Source organism: Magnolia sinica, chromosome 16 (genome assembly GCF_029962835.1).
Source record: "Magnolia sinica isolate HGM2019 chromosome 16, MsV1, whole genome shotgun sequence".
In the NCBI taxonomy this organism is placed as follows: domain Eukaryota; kingdom Viridiplantae; phylum Streptophyta; class Magnoliopsida; order Magnoliales; family Magnoliaceae; genus Magnolia; species Magnolia sinica.
In genome coordinates this window covers 32,967-52,547 of record NC_080588.1, presented here as the reverse complement: position 1 = coordinate 52,547, position 19,581 = coordinate 32,967, and the positions used below count along the sequence as shown (strand labels likewise).

The following is a 19,581-nucleotide window of genomic DNA, read 5'->3' as shown; positions in this document are numbered from 1 at the left end:
AAATAATTTAAAATACAACATTACTCATTAGGTGGGTCACACCATGGAAAATAATATCTAGCCTTTGATAAGTAGAAAAGTACAAGTTCGGCTCATTCAATGAGTGGATGTGGCTAATTTTCGCACTAGGTGATGGGGGACTTTTTGGAATGTCTCACACACATGAAAAGTTAAAAGTCATACACAAGGTTAAACCACTGGCCGAAGTTATTCACCATGTTAGACCATAAAAGTTACGGTCCAAATGGATGTGAAATTCAACCCTTCCAATAGGTTGGGCCCACCATAAGGATCAACTAGTGTAAAATATTAAACCAGATGGGCTATGCCATGGAAAACAGTGGGCTACACTGTAAAAAAACAATATCTAGCGGATGATAAATAGCATAGCAAAACAAAAGTGTTGGAAACTGGACGTGTGGATGTATTTGACTTTTAAGTTATTCTCATGATGTGGCCAACTTATTGGACAGGTTGGACATTAAGATTGGAAGTTACCCGCTGGGTGGATGTTAACTTATGGACCAGCTAGTTGGACTTGAAACCTCTCATAGATAGAGAGAAGCACTTACTCAGCTGAGCCCCAATGTGATGTCACTATCATTAACTTGGGCATGATTAGAATCGTCGGTGATCAAAACAGGAGATGGTCTGACCGTTAAATTGTTGGTAATCGTTAATTAGACTCACAAGAGCAAGTAGTGTAGCCCACCTAATCTATGTATCTGCCTCACAATTAGTACGATGCCCTAATAGGTGCAATTGAACCTAATGATTGGTGTGGATTTCATAAAATTGGAAGCGGATTGGCCACCAACCTTACTGGTGTGTACCTGTGTGCAAAGACAAGCGTGGGGCTGTACGGACAGTTCAAGGGAGATCAAAGTTACATGAGCCCCCACAATGATGTATTTATTATATCAACACCGTTCATCCATTTGGTGAGATCATTTTAGAGCATGACCCCAAAATGAGTCATATCAAAAGCTCAAGCAGATCACACCACAAATAGTAGTGGGACAATGATTGTCACTGTTAAAACATTTTTAGGGCCTACAATAACATTTATTTGCATCCAATCTGTTCATAAGGTCATGCAGACCTGGATGAAGAGAGAAAACAAATATCATATTGATCTAAAACTTCTGTGACCCCATAAGGGTTTCAATGGTAGACGTTCAATCTCCTACTCCCTTTTGCAGTGTGGTCCACTTGATCTTTATATCTCTTTTATTTTTCAGCTCAAGCCTTGCAATCGCCAAATGGACAGTTTGGATATAACACATACCTCATGGTGGAACCCAAAAAATTTGGTGATGTCGACACACCATCCAAGTTGGTGATGTGTGGTACACTAGCCAATCTGCCTCCATTATTTTTGGGCACATTTCCAACATAGGGTGTAGAAACTGATGGATGAAGTGGATCTCACATAGACATCATGGTAGGCCCCACATAGCTTTTCTTTCTACAACTCAAGCAAATTGGACTTGCACCAAAAGTGTCCAGAGCACTCATCTTCGGTGTGTATCCCTAACTGTGGTGCCCATGGTGATATATGTGTCTTACAACCATGACATATCAGAAGTGGACCACACTATAGGAAATAGTACTAAATGAAATTGCACCATCAAATTCTTGGGAGCCACTAAAATGTTTATTTGCCATCCAACCTGTTAATAAGGTCACAAAGATTTGAATGAAAGAGCCACAAAGATATCAGCTTGAACCAAACTTTTGCAGCCCCAAGATTTGCTTCATGTTTTTTTGCTCATACCCTTAGATTTCATAGGGCTTCCTTTTGAACTAGAAACACCTTGGATTTGATGGAGCTTTTGGAATGCGGAATGTCCAAACAAACTCCCAAATGAATATTTCAACCGGCTAACTATCCATGGTCATGAAAGGAAGGTGACAAAAACCAAGGCCATTCATTCATCATGTAGGCGTGATGTTCATGTTGGTTAGATGATGTATTTGAATGACAAATGTTGGTGTGACCATGTAGCTATGCATGTTGTAGTTTTTGTTCGTTGTGTCCTAGTATCACATGTTAAACTGCTTTTTTTAAAATCCGTTAGCGTGCCATGGTTTACCCGTCAAATGGTTAGAGTGCATGAATCACTACAAGAAAAGGGGGCTTTAGCCTCAGTTCAAAACTGTGGCTAAAAAGGTTAAAAACTGAGGCTAAAGCCTTTAGCCTCAGTTTTGCCTCAATTATCCAAACCGAGGTTGAAACCCCCGTGGCTAAAGGCTTTAGCCTCAGTTTTAGCAACCGAGGCTAAAATGACTTTTATAGCCTCAGTTCTTCAAGTAAGGCTAAAAGAACCTTGTTAGCTTCAGTTTTCTCAAAATGAGGCTAAATCAAAATTTTAGCCTCCATTGTTTCCAACTGAGACTAAATCCAAATTTTAGCCTCAATTGCCTCCAACCGAAGCTAAATCTATTTTTAACCTCGGTTCTCAACAACCGAGGCTAAAGCTTTTAGCCATGGAAGTTGTAGTCTCAGTTTAGATAACTAAGGCAAAATTGAGACTAAAGCTAGATTTAGCCTTTGTTGGCATCAACTGACGCTAAAATCAATTTTTAACATCATTTATCAATAATCGAGGCTAAATCTAGTTTCTATCAACAAAAGCTAATAATATTATAATCAACCAATGATTGAACTTGTGCATGTTTCACCCATTAAACATCCATCAAGACAACAATCAACAAAACAAATAATGTTAAAGTTTTCAAAACAAACAAACTGACACATAGCCTTCCACATGAACTGTTTCAGTATGGTCCCCTTCCACGTGACTATTTTCTCTCGGATTGGAGCATCACGGCCAAAGGAGCATCATTTCCATGAGTTACCATCAATCCTGTAAAAAGGAAAACAGAAAACATTTACATATGTAACTAGTTTCCTAATAAAATACTTTACCATGGAAAGCATTTACATATGTTAATGGTTTGCAAACAAATGTATACCCTAAATGCAGCATGCTTCCACATATCATATTTACATTTATTTTTAACTGTACAGTAATTGGTTATGCAAAAGATGTAAATCTCTCACTTGCAAATGATATTAGAATACCTGGGGATCTGATCTCAGAATTGTTTGCAGAAAGAAAAGATAATCAGGCGTATATCCAACCTGTATTAAGGTAGAAAGCATTGCTATCATGTGAATACATAAAGACATGAAGGTGTATAATGAAAATGAGTAAGAGACTGTGCAGGATATAGTCTCAAAGAAAAAGAAAGCAACAGTGAGGACAGGATACAATAAACAATTGTGATAATGGCAAATAACAGAATTCAGGTTGTGTGCAAGACTAGATGGAGAGTAGAGATGAACACAACAGAAAATTGATAACTATACCTGAAATTTAGCAACAGTGTCAGGAGTACAAAGGATGCCTTGTGGAGATTCAGCTGCAAGCTCTGCTACACATAATGTTACAGGCTCCAATCTTCCAATAGCATTCACAAATGATGCTTTCATCAGTATAGTCATTCATAACACTGACCTCATGGCTTTGGGACTCTCATGAGAATTCGACTTCTGCATAGTTGGAAATTGAGGCAGTGTTTGTGCTTAAGACCAATTGCTCTTGCAACTCATCAGTCCCATACCTGCATTCATATGATGATTACTAACAGAAACTGGACTGAGAATACATATAAGAACAGGTACCCTAATAAAGAAAGAAATTGCACATCAGATCAAAAGTAGCTTTGATTTTGTTCCGAGCGGCCATAGGACCAGAGAAGCAGGAAGAGCGTTCCCATTTCAAGTACACAACTAGAAGCAAGCTTTCTGATACTCAAAAGCTATCATGGTCTGGTTTCCACGTGGAAAGTGCATAAATGATCCGCCCCTTCCACCCCTGAAGCATCCACTGGCTATCTTCATCGATGACGAAATCCTTATGGTAGCAACTCCTCACCCTATCCCTCGCTTTCCCCATGATATCCTGATTCAATGGGAGCTGCTTGAACCCAGCCAGGATCGGAATATCTCAATTCAGTTTAGGAGTTGGTAAATATTGAAAGATATTTACAAACAGGGCCATCATATACCTTCCATCTGGTGATCGATGAACACTGAGAAACTGAAACGGATGCTTGCACTGAGGACAGAAAGGATTCTGATTATACGTGGCCCATATTAGGATGCAAGTCACACTACACAAAGTAGACAATGCAAACAAAGCAACAGTTAGTATCATCTAGACAACACTTCCAGGCCTTCAAATCCATTTTTTTATTTTTTTATTTTTTATTTTTGAAGAAATGCAGTTGGGGCCATCTCAAAAACAAGCAAAATCTCAGTTGATATATCAGAAGTCCTAAGCTCAGGCAGGCCTACATATTTCCTCCAATGTATGTGCTAGGCGCCCAACAAAAGATAAGATGGCAAAACTTTCTCAAACAAGCTAAAATAAGTACTTGCAGACATTTGAAAACCAACATCTCCCTGGAAACTGGAAAGCAGAAGAATAGCATCATTTCTCAGTAGCTGCTTCTTGCCTTAGATCTGAGGATCGAAGGGTTTAGCTTGTTTTATAGATAGTAATTCAGCACAAAGAACAAAATGCAAAATCATATTGGTCATAGTCGAAATCATCAAAGCCTTCTTCCAGCTATTTGGGGTCAGCAAAGAACACAAATTTACTAGGTTTTTTAAAATAATTACCCATTCGAGAAGATATTGAATGATGGGTTCGATCTTTATGTCATTACTCCTCCGACTGCTTACAATTTCCAGCACAACCATCCCATAGCTGTATGTGTCGACCTTCTCGGATAATTGCCCATGGATTGCATATTCAGGAGCCATGTATCCCCTGTCCAATGAGATAACATGTAGCTCTCAAGATGAAATTTACAATCAAAATACTAAAATCTCCCTACCATGTGGTGAATGGACCAATCTAACCATGAATTATGATCACCATTGGGTTCCTCTATGTGATCACCATTGGGTTCAACCACCTTTTTGTGACATCCAAGAATAAAAAGTCTGAGGAACTTACTGGTTTATCCTCTATGTGATCACCATTGGGTTCAACCACCTTTTTAGCAAGCACCTGACCTCTTGGAAGTGGAGCACCTGTTAAAACATTCTTGTCAGCAAGAGCTGGCAGAACAGTATCATTAAAGAGTTACTAATCAAAACACTGGCAGAACCATGAATCACGAACAGCTCCATGGTATATAAGATCAGCAAAAAACAGGCAATTACTACAATTTTAATCTTTTTGTTGTTGCATAAGTGGACCAGCAGAAGTGGATGGAAGCTGCACAAAAATCTGTGGGCCAGCAAAAGTGGATGGACAACAAGCAAACTTGCTTCGAGCAGTACAGAGGACTGCCTCTGCCCACTAAATAACTAAAATCAGCATCACTAATCATGAAAATTCAAACAGTCAAACTTATATCTCCTAGATTTTTGTGTGCACAAACAGATAGACATGAATAAAGAATGAACAATTAAGATTAATAATTGGGGGTTGTTTTTTCAATCCTTAAAATGTCAAATCAATGTGTTCCTTGGAAGTTAAAAGACCTCAACATGGCTGTGTTGGGTGTCAATAGAATCAATATCAAAGCAGAAATTATACGGAATTCCATGACATGATTGGGGTTTTCATCACACCAGAGGTTGGGCCAAGAGAAAAAAGAACAAAATTGAAGCACAAAAGATGTTTTACTGGTGCACAGTTTAGGACAGGAATCATTTGAGTAGCCTTACCAATCCGGTGAATATAAGCTACTGCTGATTCAGGGAAATCGTAACTTATTATGCAGTTGTTGCCCCTAAAGTCCATACCCCGAGCAATAACATAGGTGACAATTAAAACCCACGTCTTACCAAATTGAATGCTCATCAACATGTGATTTATATGCCAGAGCCCTAGAATATGTATAGCTTAGCCTGCCAGACAAACAGACTACAAGATCTGCATCATGATCTTCAAGCCATAACTTCAATTGCCACAGTAAAAAAATGAAAATCAAACAAAAACCTGCTTTACTTATAAACAAAAAGCAGGAGCAAGGAATCACCTGTTTTTGAAAAATTAGAAGTTGAAAAGAATCAGGAATTGTGCTTTGTTCCCCATGTGTGTGGAATTGTATTGTGTGTGTGAGCATGCACACACTAGTAAATTGATGTGCATCACACATGGGAATGCCTAAACATTTTTCCTACAAAACTACAAAAGACAGAAAGGCAGTGATTTACTTACAAGAATCCAACAGCAATTTGGTTCTCATAGTTCAAACCATCAAACATTCCTAGATCTCCAAGTTTATTAGCAAACAAAGCATGAAGCAAAAAAGTATGGCCCACCTTTTTCCAATCTGCAACCCTCATTTCAAGACAGCTCTTGGATTCTTTCGCATGTCAAACACATAAATACGACTTGACCTGAAAAAGAAAGGACCAACTATTCAATGTTGGTGAACTACAAACTCATGAAATGTAATAAAACATAAATATATATGTAAAAGATCACACATAAATGAATCTCAGCAAAAAACTACCTATTGATTCTTCGGAACCTTCAACTGAGGTCCCCCAGCCTCAGGTCTATCCCTAGGAGTGGATACTGAGTTAGCCTCTACATTTAGTACATTGCCCGAAGTTTGGTCTGTTGCAGCTAATGAGTTCATAGTATCTCTCATTCGTGCCATCATCTGCTTTGTTATTCGCTCTGTCATCCGTTGCTCCATCTGCTCCATTATTCACTCTATCATCCGTTGCTCGATTTGCTCTAGATGCTTAGCCATCTGTTCTTTCATCCACTCCTCCACCAGTTGCTCTACCCGCTCATTCATATGAATTTTTGATTTCATATTACCTTCACTTCATTCCAAATCTCGTTCTTGTTAGATAGTGGCACATGATGCCAACTATCGTGATCAAGATGCGCTAAGCGCCCATTCCTAGATAAAATGCCCAGCCACCTTGTAAATTCATTGTACTTATGTCCAATGGGCTGCCCATACTTATTCCAACTGATATTCAGCTGCTTATTGGGTGGCAAGTTCGCCACCTCGTTGATGACTGTAGGGCCTCGAAATCGTCTATTATGAATACCACCCTCTTTATGAAACAAAAGAATAGATATGAGCATTCTAAATATTTGAAATATAATATCTACATTTAATTAAATCAAGAACAGAACAAAACTATAAAAGTTACAAGCTTACCTTCACTTAAATTATATATTTACATACCCGGAGTCGGTGCTGAACTATCTGAACTCTGTCCACACAAGTCATGGATTGACATGATTTTTAAGTACGAGGCCCACCATGGAATGTTGTATCTGACTGATGGGGTAGATTTTTGGCACACATCACAGTGGGGCCCACACAGCTCGACCTCATGGGAAGTTCCCATGAGCTCGACCGCATATAACATTATACATTCTATATTTCTATTTGAGATAACCAACAAGACCAGACACATTATTCTGGCCCAATACGAGCCTCAGCCAGACCAGAGTCCACCCATTTGCTACCAAGGAGAACAAGGGACACACCCCTCTTTAAATTTCAGGCACCCGTTATTGATTTACTACCAGACCTAAGGGATCTCAGTTGATAGCTAGTTCATGATGTGCTGTTGCAGTTTTTTTTTTTTCTGTCAATGGAAGTACATTCAAAAATAAATTCCGCACGATGAACCCACATGGTGTATCTTCAGATCCAATAGAAAGAGTCAAGGGATCATCTGTAGGCATTTCAACAAGTTCCAACAGTTCAAAATAATTCTTAACCCAATAATGCAGGATACTGCTTCCAATTGAACTACAGAGATAAACACAAAGTACAGAACCATAATTTAGATTTTCTTTTTTTGCTGTAGTGATTTCCTCATGTAATATAACCACCAGAATAAAAAACATCCTTGTTAGATCAATGAAAGCCTCTTTTTCTTCTTCTTAAAATCATTGATGGAACACCACTTTTTTCTTCTTCACTTATCATGAATGCTAAGGAACATTGCCTTCTTCTTTTTGGTCAATTCTTCTTGATTAAACTGAATTTTGCAATTCGATTCACACATGCATCCGAGGAAGTTTATAATTGCTAATGTTTAGCTGGAAGTTTATAGTTTGCCCTTTGCTCGTTTTCCTACAACTGTACGAGGATAGCAGATGTGCTGCTATGACCCTTCTCCATCTCATTTGTTTGAGTTCCAATTGCATTCCTTGATGAAATTATGGTGTTTAAATGTTCTGTTTTCGAAGTAAATATCTCTCAAATTCATACTCACAATGAAATCAGGGAGGGGACAACTAGTTTTATGGGAACAAAAAAAAAGAAGAAGAATCCAACTAGAGACAAAGAAGCTAACCGAATGTTCAAAACAAAAATAAAAACAAGCCACACACATATACACCTGACAGATTAAATTGGTCAAGTATTTCTTTCTCCGAACTTTCAAAATGAATCAAATGGATCTATTAACGGCTAAATTGACAAAGATGAGAAGACTAGCTGCTCCAATTCAATGTCTATATGAAATGAAAGTCGACCAATTAAAAATCACAAACTACAAAGTAAAATAACAATGTGGTCCAATAGAATTATACCTGTCTCCAAATATAAGGAAGGTTTATTTCACATAAGTGGTCCAATAGATCATACGCGACTAGGATGCTCTGGTCCTTAAAGAGTTGCTCTACCTGCAGAGAATGGAGGGTTCAATGTGCTTTACAAGACAATAGTAAAGGTTTATATGGTAAAGAGACATTAAAGATAGAGATGAAGAAATAATCAAATTATAAATAAATAAATAAAAAAGACAATGAAATAGATGAAAAAAAAGAAAAAAAAATGCCCTTAGCAGATCAAAAGCTTATATACTACATGCAAAGTGATGGAAAAATTAATTATTATAAAAAATAAAACATACAGAAAACAGTATAACAGGACAGAAAATGCTGCACACAACACTAGAGTGGCTTTAGCTATTGATTGTAGAAGATCATCTACTGTGGCCTTTATCTGAAGAGGACTGTCTGCACATGTTTGATGGTTGCAGAGACATGGTGGCTTCTTAGTCTGAGATAAGGCAGGGTTTTTTTTTTTTTTCTTTTTTCTTTTTACTTTTTCTTTTTCTTTTTCTTTTCATTACACCTCACTGGCCACCTCTACATAAAAACCATATTACTAGATCATTTCTGTGATGGTTTTGATCAATGAACATCTCTTGATCGATCAACCCATGCTTCCTTTGCTACCAACACATCCAAATATCTTGTCTAGAGTTTTGATGATCTAAGCGTTCACCAAGAGAAAATCAGACAGTCCATTCACCAGATGAATTAACACGCAATGTTGGATATTGACTGCTGGCTAATTTTTAAAGCATTCATATTTTCCTACACGTGGCCCACCTGAATTATGAGCCAGGGCACAAACATCATGGGCTTCATTGATGAACGGCCGGGAAATGGCACATACACCTACTCATAGCTATGTAGCTACAAAACTAACCTTTCTAATTCTGTAATCATGTCCAATCCTGAAGTTGAAGCGTCAAAATAGAGCGGTGATGAAATGATTAAATTGTAGTGAATCTACTATGAATATTTCAAGAAAACAATAATAAAATAACAATGTGGTTAGTAAAATTCTACTATGAAGAAGTCAATAATTTAGAAATAAAAACTGCCCATGGACCCTTCTTGAAATGATCAGTTGAAAATTTTCAAAAAATAGCTGTATATCTTCATTCCTCATTTCCATAAAGTCCAAATGCACGGTTTCATAATCCAAACATACAAGACAGCCAGCCAGCCAATAAGCCATTTGTATTTTGCAACAAAACTGGGTAGGGTCTGCAACCAGCTGAATTGTTTTATCTTCTGCTTGCATTATATATATATATATAGAAGCATTTTTATTATTATTATTATTTAATTTGATATCTCAGCCCCTCTTGCATATGTGCATATGACCCTCAACGCTCTTAGTGACAGACCCAATTTGGTTCACCTGTCCCGCCAAAGAAACAACCCGGGTTGCCCCTCAAATCAATGCACACTACTATTCTCTAGCATCATAAATAATAATAAGATGGTGGCATGGGAAGAGACACAATAAAAATGGGAAAACTGCAATAAATAAAAAAAGCTCTATGAATCCAAATGACTTGAAACTCTTGTCACAAGGCACTTTTCCCTTGAGTATGGATCCAATGTGTATCTCTTCCTTGTAGGAAGAACTGAAGGAGCATAAGAAGCATGATGAAGCAACATGTCATTCCGAGGCTGGAGAACAGAGTTGCAAAGTAAATGATACAACTCATACCATAACGGATGCACAAAGTGAAGAGGTCAGATAACAGGCAAATCCTAATCACAAAGACAAAGCCATGACCAGGCCATCAACAACTCCATTCAGAAGAGAGGGCATACCTTAGGGCCGGATTGATTGAAGGAAGATAAACCAGAACTGGAATTAGACTTGCTTGAGGCTAAACCTCCTAATTGAAGGAAGGATACCTCCAAACTACAGAAGATAAACTAGGTTACCTTTAAAACATCCATTGCCAATCCTTCTAGATGTATGCAGGACATGAAAATTAAATATGGTATGCAAGATCTCAGGCTTTAGATTATACTAATTCAGAAACAATCACATAAAATTCTACATCCCATACAAAAGTTCAAACATTCAAGCAAGGGGAATTTGTGCGCGAGTCTAGGCCTACACAGGCTAGGGCTGGATCAGTAAAATTATAGACCAAACGATACTCAAAGGGAAGTAAAAATCATCCACACATGCACAACAATTAGTCCCTAATCCAAGGGATTCCCCAATTCCAATTCAGAGAACCCTAGGGTAAGAAAATGGGCAAATAAATTGAAAGTAATGTAATCTAGGGTTAGGGTTAGGGAGAATAGGTATGAGATGAGTAAAATAGACAGAAATTTGAACTTAGAGATAGTCCCCGCGCGAGGACAGTGAGCCAGGCCTGTCGCACGTGTGCAGGGGTCTAGCTGCACGTGCGAGGGGGCGCCGAACGCAGAAAGCGCCTCCTTGGCTTTGGTCGGCCAGGGGAGGGCTTCAAAACCCGCAAGTTTCATGTCGATCGGATGCGTGGTCTGTGCGTAGTGCTCCGCCGAAGTTTCAGCCCTCCTGCAGGGCCGGAATCTGGAAGTCTACTGTAAAGAGGAAAACTGTTGCGATAAAGGACAGATTTGAAGCATAGATGGTAATAGGAGATGAGAAATAGAGATAGTAGAGGATGGGAGCGAATCGAGGTCGATGTAGCTTCGCACCACGGTAGTTAGCCCTTCGATGAAGGGAGGGCTTCACATCCAATTAGATTTCCAAAACTCGAGAACTTAGAGGTATAGAAAAGTGCAGAATTTTTATTAAGCTTCAATGAGAAAAAAAACCCTACAAGGGGTACCTATTTATAGGAAAACCCTACACCCCAAAACTTGCGCCATGTGCGCAACCTATTACTTGGCAATGAACTAAACAAAAATAAAAACTAATCAAAGAAATCTAAACCGTTCATGATATTCTAAATAACATTAATAAGCAAAACCTAATATATGAGATTAATCAGACTAGTGGGCCACGATCATGAGATCCCATGATGGGCTTTACTTGACTATCGGGCTCACTCCAACGAACCAAAACTCCGTCTTCTAGCTAGGAGGCCCTCCTTAGACGTCGTCATCAATCCAAATCGACGGTGGGGCCCTCCTCCTTGCGTACGTGCATAGGGGGGGCGGCGTGCATGTGCGTGTGCGCGTGATGTCCCCATCAACTATCCCCGGCTGCAAAGATTTCGCCACTGGCGAAACAAAACTCTTGAACCGCTTCAAGATGTCAGGATCAAGTTTCTAAAGCTCCTTCTCAGTGAGTCACGTGCTGTCTAAAGCTGGGCGTGACTTCCATTTAACCAGGTACTTCTGAAACCCGCTGTCCGACGTTGAAACTATTTGATGGTCCAGAATATTTTTTATTTCCTCTCTAGGTGTGTGAAGGTTAGGTAAGGGAGGTAGAGGCTGGGAAGAAAAGTCGGGAAGAGGCCATGTATCAAGGGACAGATCTGAGGAATCAGGATGGGTGGGCGAAGGGCCGGACAAAGTATCAGGGGACCCAGGAAAATCAACTAGATCCTCCACATTGAATGTGGAACTAATTCTCATGGAATGTGGAAGATCTACCGCATACGCATTGAGACCGTTTCGTTTTATAATTTTGAAGGGTCCAGCGCTACGTGCGTGTAACTTACGAACGGCTCCCGAAGGATACCATTCGGGCCTGATGCGGACCATCACAGTTCCTAATATTGAATTCTTTGAAACGTTTATGTTTGGTTTGTAGAAAATTTGTAATGTTCATTATTAGTAGTGATTTTTCGCCTGATTTCTTTATGTAATGAATGTATGTGATGCACAAAAGACTCTGCAGACTCTGATGGCCTATGGGACAATGACATAAGGACAAGATCACTAGGCTTCTTAGGTTTATAACCAGTAACGACCTCAAAAGGACTCAGACTTGTAGACCTATTGACAGAACTATTGAATGCAAATTCGGCTATGGGTAGTATGGTGTGCTAGGTCCTGGTATGCTCCCCCACTAAACATCGGAGTAAACTCCCTAGGCTCCTATTAACCACCTTAGTCTGCCCATCGGTCTGAGGGTGGTAATCAGAAGAAAATTGGAGCCTAGTATTCATCAGGTGCCATAGTGTTTTCCAAAAGTAACTCATGAATCGCACGTCATAGTCAGACAGTATGGTTTTTGGTAACCCATGCAGTTTGACGACCTCACTAAAGAATAACTTGGCAACATGAGATGCATCAGAGGTCTTAGAACAAGGAATGAAGTGGGCCATTTTAGAAAAACGGTCCACGACAACAAATATGAAATCATGTTTCCGAATAGTCTTGGGAAGTCCAAGCATGAAGTCCATACTGATGTCTTGCCAAGGGATGAATGAGACTGGCAAAGGTGTGTATAATCCTGTATTTTGTTTCTTTTGCTTTGCCAGTTGACAAGTACGATATTACCCTATAATTTTGGTCACTTCTCGCTTGAGGCTATCCTCTACTAGGGCAATAGTCTTGTCTTGACCGAAATGACCCGCGACCCCTCTTGAATGTAACTCACAGACAAGAAAATCGCGAAGGGAGGTGCGTGGTATGCACAAGCAGTTACTCTTAAACAAATATCCGTCTAAAATCAAATACTCACTGCTAGCTCCTGACGAACTCTTTAACAACGACGTGTATACAACTTCAAAATCTGAACACTCAGAATAATCTTCTTTAATGCGCTCGAGGCCCATAACTTCGACGCTCTTGGAATTGAGTAATGCGACTCGACGACTCAACGTGTCGGCAGGCTTATTCTCTACATCATCCTTGTGCTTAAGTATAAAAGTGTACTCTTGAAGAAATTGAATCCACTTGTGCCTAAGTCTTAATTTCTTCTGAGAGTTCAGATATCTCAAGGCCTCATGATCTAAGAATAATACGAATTCTTGCAACAATAGGTAATGACACCAATGGCGCAGTGCTTGCACTACCCCATAGAATTCTTTGTCATAGGTGGAATATCTTTGTTTTGCCTCATTCAGTTTCTCACTAAAAAAGGCGACAAGGTGTCCTTCCTGACTAAGTACTCCTCCTATGCCGACTCCAAACGCGTCACATGAGACTTCAAAAGCTTTTGAAAAATCCACAAGTCGTGTGACTGGAGCTTCGGTCATCTTGAACTTTATCTCCTTGAAGGCTTTGGAGGTTGCCTTTGTCCATTGAAACTCTCCTTTTTTTACGCAATCCGTGATGAGAGCCATAATGGAACTGAAACCTTAAATGAACCGCTGCATTGATAGGGCCACTAGAAGCTAAGCTAACAGTCAGGTACGAAAATCTCCCTATTGCATTACTAGTAACTCAAGGACAAAGGCAATAATGAGGCTTCCTGTATCAAAAAGATCTTTAAATATTTTAAATGTTTTAAACCAATAGAAGGTTTAATCTTTGTACTTGTTTTTAAATACCTGAATTGTACAAGTCAAGTGTGCTGGAGCTATATGCAAGCGATGATCGTGGGATCAATGTAGTCTGCAATAAGATCAAGGATTTTGCAGCTGTAGCTATAGGTTATGGTAACCGCCATGGGTATGTTGCAAATTTACAGTCCAATTGTGGTTTGTGTAGTAAATTTGCTTGTTCTAGATTACATACAATTATTCGTTTTCATTTGCATGCTTTCTCTTGTCAACACCAGGGGTTACCCTTGTCCGCCGTTCAAGATCATTATCCTAAATGAGGCTGATTCAATGACTGAAGATGCTCAGGTACTTGTAGACTGTACCCATTCTCAGTCCTTGAATCTGGACCATTGAACTATCTCCCATTGAACTCTCTCCCAAGTTGATATTTATAACCTTACAATCATTGAACTCTCTCCCAGGTTGATATTTATAACCTTATAATCATTGAACTATCTCTCATTGAATTTGGACCATTGCTGTATTTTCTCATTAACCATCTATTTGTAGGCCAATGAATAAAAAGGTTAGGAACTTCCATTTAAGGATTTGTATAGTGTTCTCAAGTCGTCAGTTTATACAGGTGGAGCCCATGGTCCCATGATCTGAGCCGTTGGTTTGATGGCCTGCTATTATGGATCATGACCCATTAAATCTCCTCAATACGGTGATTCAGATGTTTCACTTTCTAGGCTATAAAATAGACGGTGAGGATTTTTTATTTATTTATAATGTATTTGTGCAATTGTAAACTTAATGTTGTAAATATATATAATTTTTAGTATAAAGTTGTACCATATTTGTTCAATATTAAATTTTAATTGTATATAATATTCTTTGGTTTTTAAATATAAAAACAAATGTAAAGTTTTATTGGCCATTCGTAAATAATGAAACATACTGTTTCATAAATTTAAAATCTGACCGTTATCAACATTAAAACGGTTTAAAACCGTTCCTAAAATTTTGAAATTGACTGCATGCAACCCTAAGAGTTTGTTCTTAAAATATGAAACGGTACTTGATACGGTAAACCGTTCCAGATTTTTTGTGACGCTCTTTTAGGAACAGTTTAAAACTGTTCCTGAGGGATTTAGGAATGGTTTTAAACCGTTCCTAAATGATGTTTTTTTTGGCATAGTGACATCATAGTAGGCTGCACAGTCAAGGGTCCCACCCACCGTGGATCCAAGGTCTCACCTAATCTGCTCCCAAGGGTATGAGCCCAAAAAAGCAGCAAAGAATTCTCGGGTGGACCACACCTGTAACGCCCCGAACTTTTCGATACTCGAGCATCGAAAGTTCTCGAGCGTTGCATAAGATTCAACGTAATATATACATGTGTACAATACCAATTCAATTATCCTAGCCTTACATCCTTGTCCTAACACAAACCTAACAATTGGGAATGATCTCCATTCATAGATCAAGCCATCTGACTGTTAAGAATGATCTTAATCCGTAAATCAAGTCATCCAACTATTGATCATGTGATTTGATACATTTACCTTCCTTTGACTAAATCGGTGAATAACTCCTTAACTATAATGATGTAAGTTCAATTGTAAGAATTGCTTAGAAACGTTCCGACAACCATGTGGAGCCATTAGATTTCCCAAAACTAACAGATCAGCAATAATTACGAAAACGCCATTAACCTAAACTACGAAATTCTAGATTATGTGGTTCCCACGATCTGTTTAATGTGAAAATTTACACCATGCCTATGTATCCTAAATTAACCGTACACGTCGAATTATAGCCCTTAAATCTCTGTAAAAGTGGGCCCCATCGACACCAGCAAAAGAGCTGGAATCGGATCCGTTCGCAGCTATACGAATGACAAGATGTGGTGGGCCACCACGATTGATCTACATGGAGATCCAAACCGTTCATGTTGTCAGCCATCCAAAACCGACCCAAGCTGCGACAATTGACGCACGTGTGTGCACATGCGAGCTAATCACAGCCGTTCTCCTTCCCGGTGACAAAAGTGGTTGCTGTGTAAAGAAGGCCTCCCGACTCCTTTCGCATGCGTAAACAACCTTACGCAGGAAGGAAATCCTTTCTGCCAAATAAAGACCTTCGTCCGATTGTGAAAAGAAAGAAAAAAAGAAAGAGAAAGGAAAGGAAAGAAAAGAAAAAGAAAAGAGAAAGGAAACAAAGAAAGAAAGAGAAAGGAGAGGGAAGAAAGGAAGAAATAGGAGAGATTTTCAGGTCGACTCGGTGAGTCTAGCTGCGAATCGAGTCTAGTGTAGAAACCTCAACCAGCCTTCGTAACGGGTAAGATCTCTCTGTTAACCTTCCTTTTAATCTAGACCATGCACCAGATTTTTATTTGGGATTTCGAGTTGGATTGATCAGCTAGCGAGTCACACCGAGTGGACTCGGCCTAGAGAGTTGCTAAACCTCGAGAATTGTTGGGTTAAGGTTGTTGTTGATCTAAGTAGACAGGACTGTGAATTGAAATTCTCAAATAAAGATGGAAAACTACTCTAGTCTACATCCATACTAAATCTTAGGCAAGGTGTGGATCCACTGTACAATTCCATGATATGGAAAACTAATCACATGAATCGTGTTAATATTGCTAGGATTGGATACTACAACACATATATTAAGAAGCGAGATCCTACTCGAAGGTGAGGGTTCTATCCTTTAAGACTACAGTAATTTAAGTTGATTTATTTATTCTGCCTTTACTTGCATTCCTGTCTTTCATCTTACCTTTATTCTGCCTCTTTTATGCCTTTAATGATATGAATTGTCCTGCCTTTCATGTTTATATGTTTTCTGAGAATTATCCTCTCAATTGATTTAGTTAATATCACTAACAACTATTGGCCCTTTTGGAATAATGACATGATGTCAATTATAAGTGATTTTGTCTGAATTTATGTGGAGCCATGGATACAAGCCTTGCCCCTGCCTTATCAAATTTATTGCCAACTCGTCGCTTTATTTGAGTTGGCTCTGCCACTCGTCTCTGTATTGAGTTGGCCATTGCCACACTCTTGTTATGGAGTTGACCATTGTCACTCTTCTCTTATTATGTTGGCCATTGCCACTTTTGCTGAGTTGACCATTGTCACTCCTCTTTATTATGTTGGCCTCGTGCCGTCTATCGTTAAGGCTTGGGCATGTGTCCTGCTATTCCAGAACTTCCATGATTCAGTTTATATCCTTCATGATTCAGATTATATCCTTAATGATTTAGTTTATATTCTTTATGATTCGGTTTATATTCTCTATAAGTGCAAGCGATGTGGTCAGATGTATCACAACTAGTGATTCAAATAATCAATCATGGACGTAATGCGCTCTGGGTAGAGACCTTCTTGGTCGTCACGTAATTCCATGGGTTTTGGGTAGTGATGCACAAATCGATGTGTGTAATTCGCAAATGTAGTATCACATCACTTCCGGGATTGAATGTCGTAAATAGTCGCTCCATGAACAAATCGTGTCATGTTATTCATCCGACTCATGTGTTGTGCACCTTGAGGTGTTCATGTAAATCCACGGTAGCGTTGGCCATGCTGGTGAATATCCGTATAGTGAGAGTGCGGGTCGAGCCGGTTGTCATGAAACTATTTTTCCACATTGTAATGATCACTACGTATGATGAGCCGCACACGCTTTGCTAGGCATGCATCTCATGTAGGTTGTTTGCGCATGCTGATACCCTCGTGTTAATGGATCACGAGACGTATCAGACCTTTACTTTACCTTTATGAATCTCTTGAATTAATGTTAATCTTAAAGGATAACCATCACTATGAGTAGGGCGTTGACCCTCTCCCAACCGTAAAGTTGATGCAGGTGACGTACAGATTGAAGACTTAGAGGACTATTTTCCTATAGAGAATTATACTAAAAGAATGAGAAGATAGTTTTATGAATTAGTTTTATACTTCCGCTGCGAACTCTGATAAATGTAATAAACTCGTATTGAGAGGACACTTGATATTCTATTGAATTCTTTTAATGATAATGACAATTGATTTTATTCTCGTATATGGTTACCCGCATGAATGTAACTAGATGTGATTTAAATGAAAAAAATATGGTGCGGTTTTTAAAGCATCTAAGTTTCATATCATTAACACCCAGTTTCCTCAGGCACGAGTACAAACTCCGGCCGTGAAAATTTGGGATGTTACAACACCATAGGAAGCAATGGTGATTAAAAGCCTATCATTAAAAACTTGTTGGGGACCACTAAAAGGCTTATTTGTCATCCAATCTGTTGATAAGGTCACAGACCTGGACGAAGGGAAACTATAAATACCAGCTTGATCCAAAACTTTTATGGCCCACACATTTTTTTTTTGGGTGGTCAATCACCCCTGTTTCCTATGGTGTAGTACACTTTAGATTTGGATTTGTAGCATCTTGGGCTCATCGCCCCAAAAGAGATGGATATACAGTCGAATTGCTTGGATATAAGATACACATCATGGTGGGCCCCACAGTCAGGATCCACTGACCTCCATGGATCCCTCACTGTGGGGCCACCTTGATGTAAGTCTTAGATCCACTTCGTCTGTTCGTCCGTTTTTCCAGTTCAAATCTCAATAGCGGTCCTGTCAAGGGCTCGGTGAGGGCCGTTATGTGTTTTATTAGATTATACATTCATTTTGAAAAATAATTTTAGATGATGAGCTAAAAAAGAGGCAGATCGAAGTCTTGAATGGACCACATAGGAAGCAGGGGTGACGGCGACCCTACCATTGAAACCTTCCTAAGGCCCAAAATGTTGTTTATCTGCCAACCAAACTGTTCATGAAGTCACGTAGGCTTAGATGAAAGGGAAAACATAAATATTAGCTTGATCCAAAACTACTATGGCCCCCAAGAGGTTTTCAGCGATGGGGCATTTCATCCTCACTATTTCCTGTGGTGTAGTTTACTTATGGAATCGATTTACCTCATTTTAGAATCATCACCTAAAATGATATTTTCTAAATGGATGGATGGCGTGCATATAATATATACATCACAAAAGTGAGCCACATAGAGCCACGGATAGGATTGCCTGTCCCTAGGTTGGTGCTAGTGGGGGTATGCGCGCCCTCTTTACCTTTTTACGGAGACCCGAACTTCATCAACCCCAATTTGCACAATGGACCATCACATCCAGCAAAACCTCCCCAACTTTGCCCCCACACCTTCAAATACCATCAATGCCATAGTCGCCCTCTCTCTCTCTCTCTCTATTTCCATCTCAGAGAGAGAGAGAGATTCCAAGAAAGGAAAGATGGCTCGGATCGAGGAGAAAGCTCAATCGATGTTGAACAGATTCATAGCGTTGAAGAACGAGGAGAAGAAGAAACCAAAGGAGCGCCGCCCGTTCCTAGCCTCGAAATGCCGTGATCTCGCCGAGGCTGACAAGTGGCACCAGTAGATCATGCGCGAGATCAGGCACAAGGTTGCCGACATCCAAAACGAAGATCTTGGCGAGCACTATCTCCGCGACCTCAATGATGAGATCAACAAGCTCATCCGAGAGAAGTCCCACTGGTGTGGATTGA

At 39.4% G+C, this 19,581-nt stretch overlaps 2 long non-coding RNA genes across 2 annotated transcripts; both read right to left on the bottom strand.

The window, feature by feature from the left end:
• Positions 1 to 2,626: 2,626 nt before the first annotated feature.
• Positions 2,627 to 3,627, bottom strand: LOC131229625 (uncharacterized). Its single transcript, XR_009163492.1, has 3 exons — positions 3,377 to 3,627; positions 3,089 to 3,148; positions 2,627 to 2,870 (listed from the first exon to the last, which is right to left on the bottom strand). It is a non-coding gene; the product is annotated as an uncharacterized LOC131229625 (long non-coding RNA).
• Positions 3,628 to 3,732: 105 nt separating this feature from the next.
• Positions 3,733 to 4,921, bottom strand: LOC131229623 (uncharacterized). Its single transcript, XR_009163491.1, has 3 exons — positions 4,694 to 4,921; positions 4,078 to 4,182; positions 3,733 to 3,986 (listed from the first exon to the last, which is right to left on the bottom strand). It is a non-coding gene; the product is annotated as an uncharacterized LOC131229623 (long non-coding RNA).
• Between the last annotated feature and the right edge of the window lie 14,660 nt (positions 4,922 to 19,581).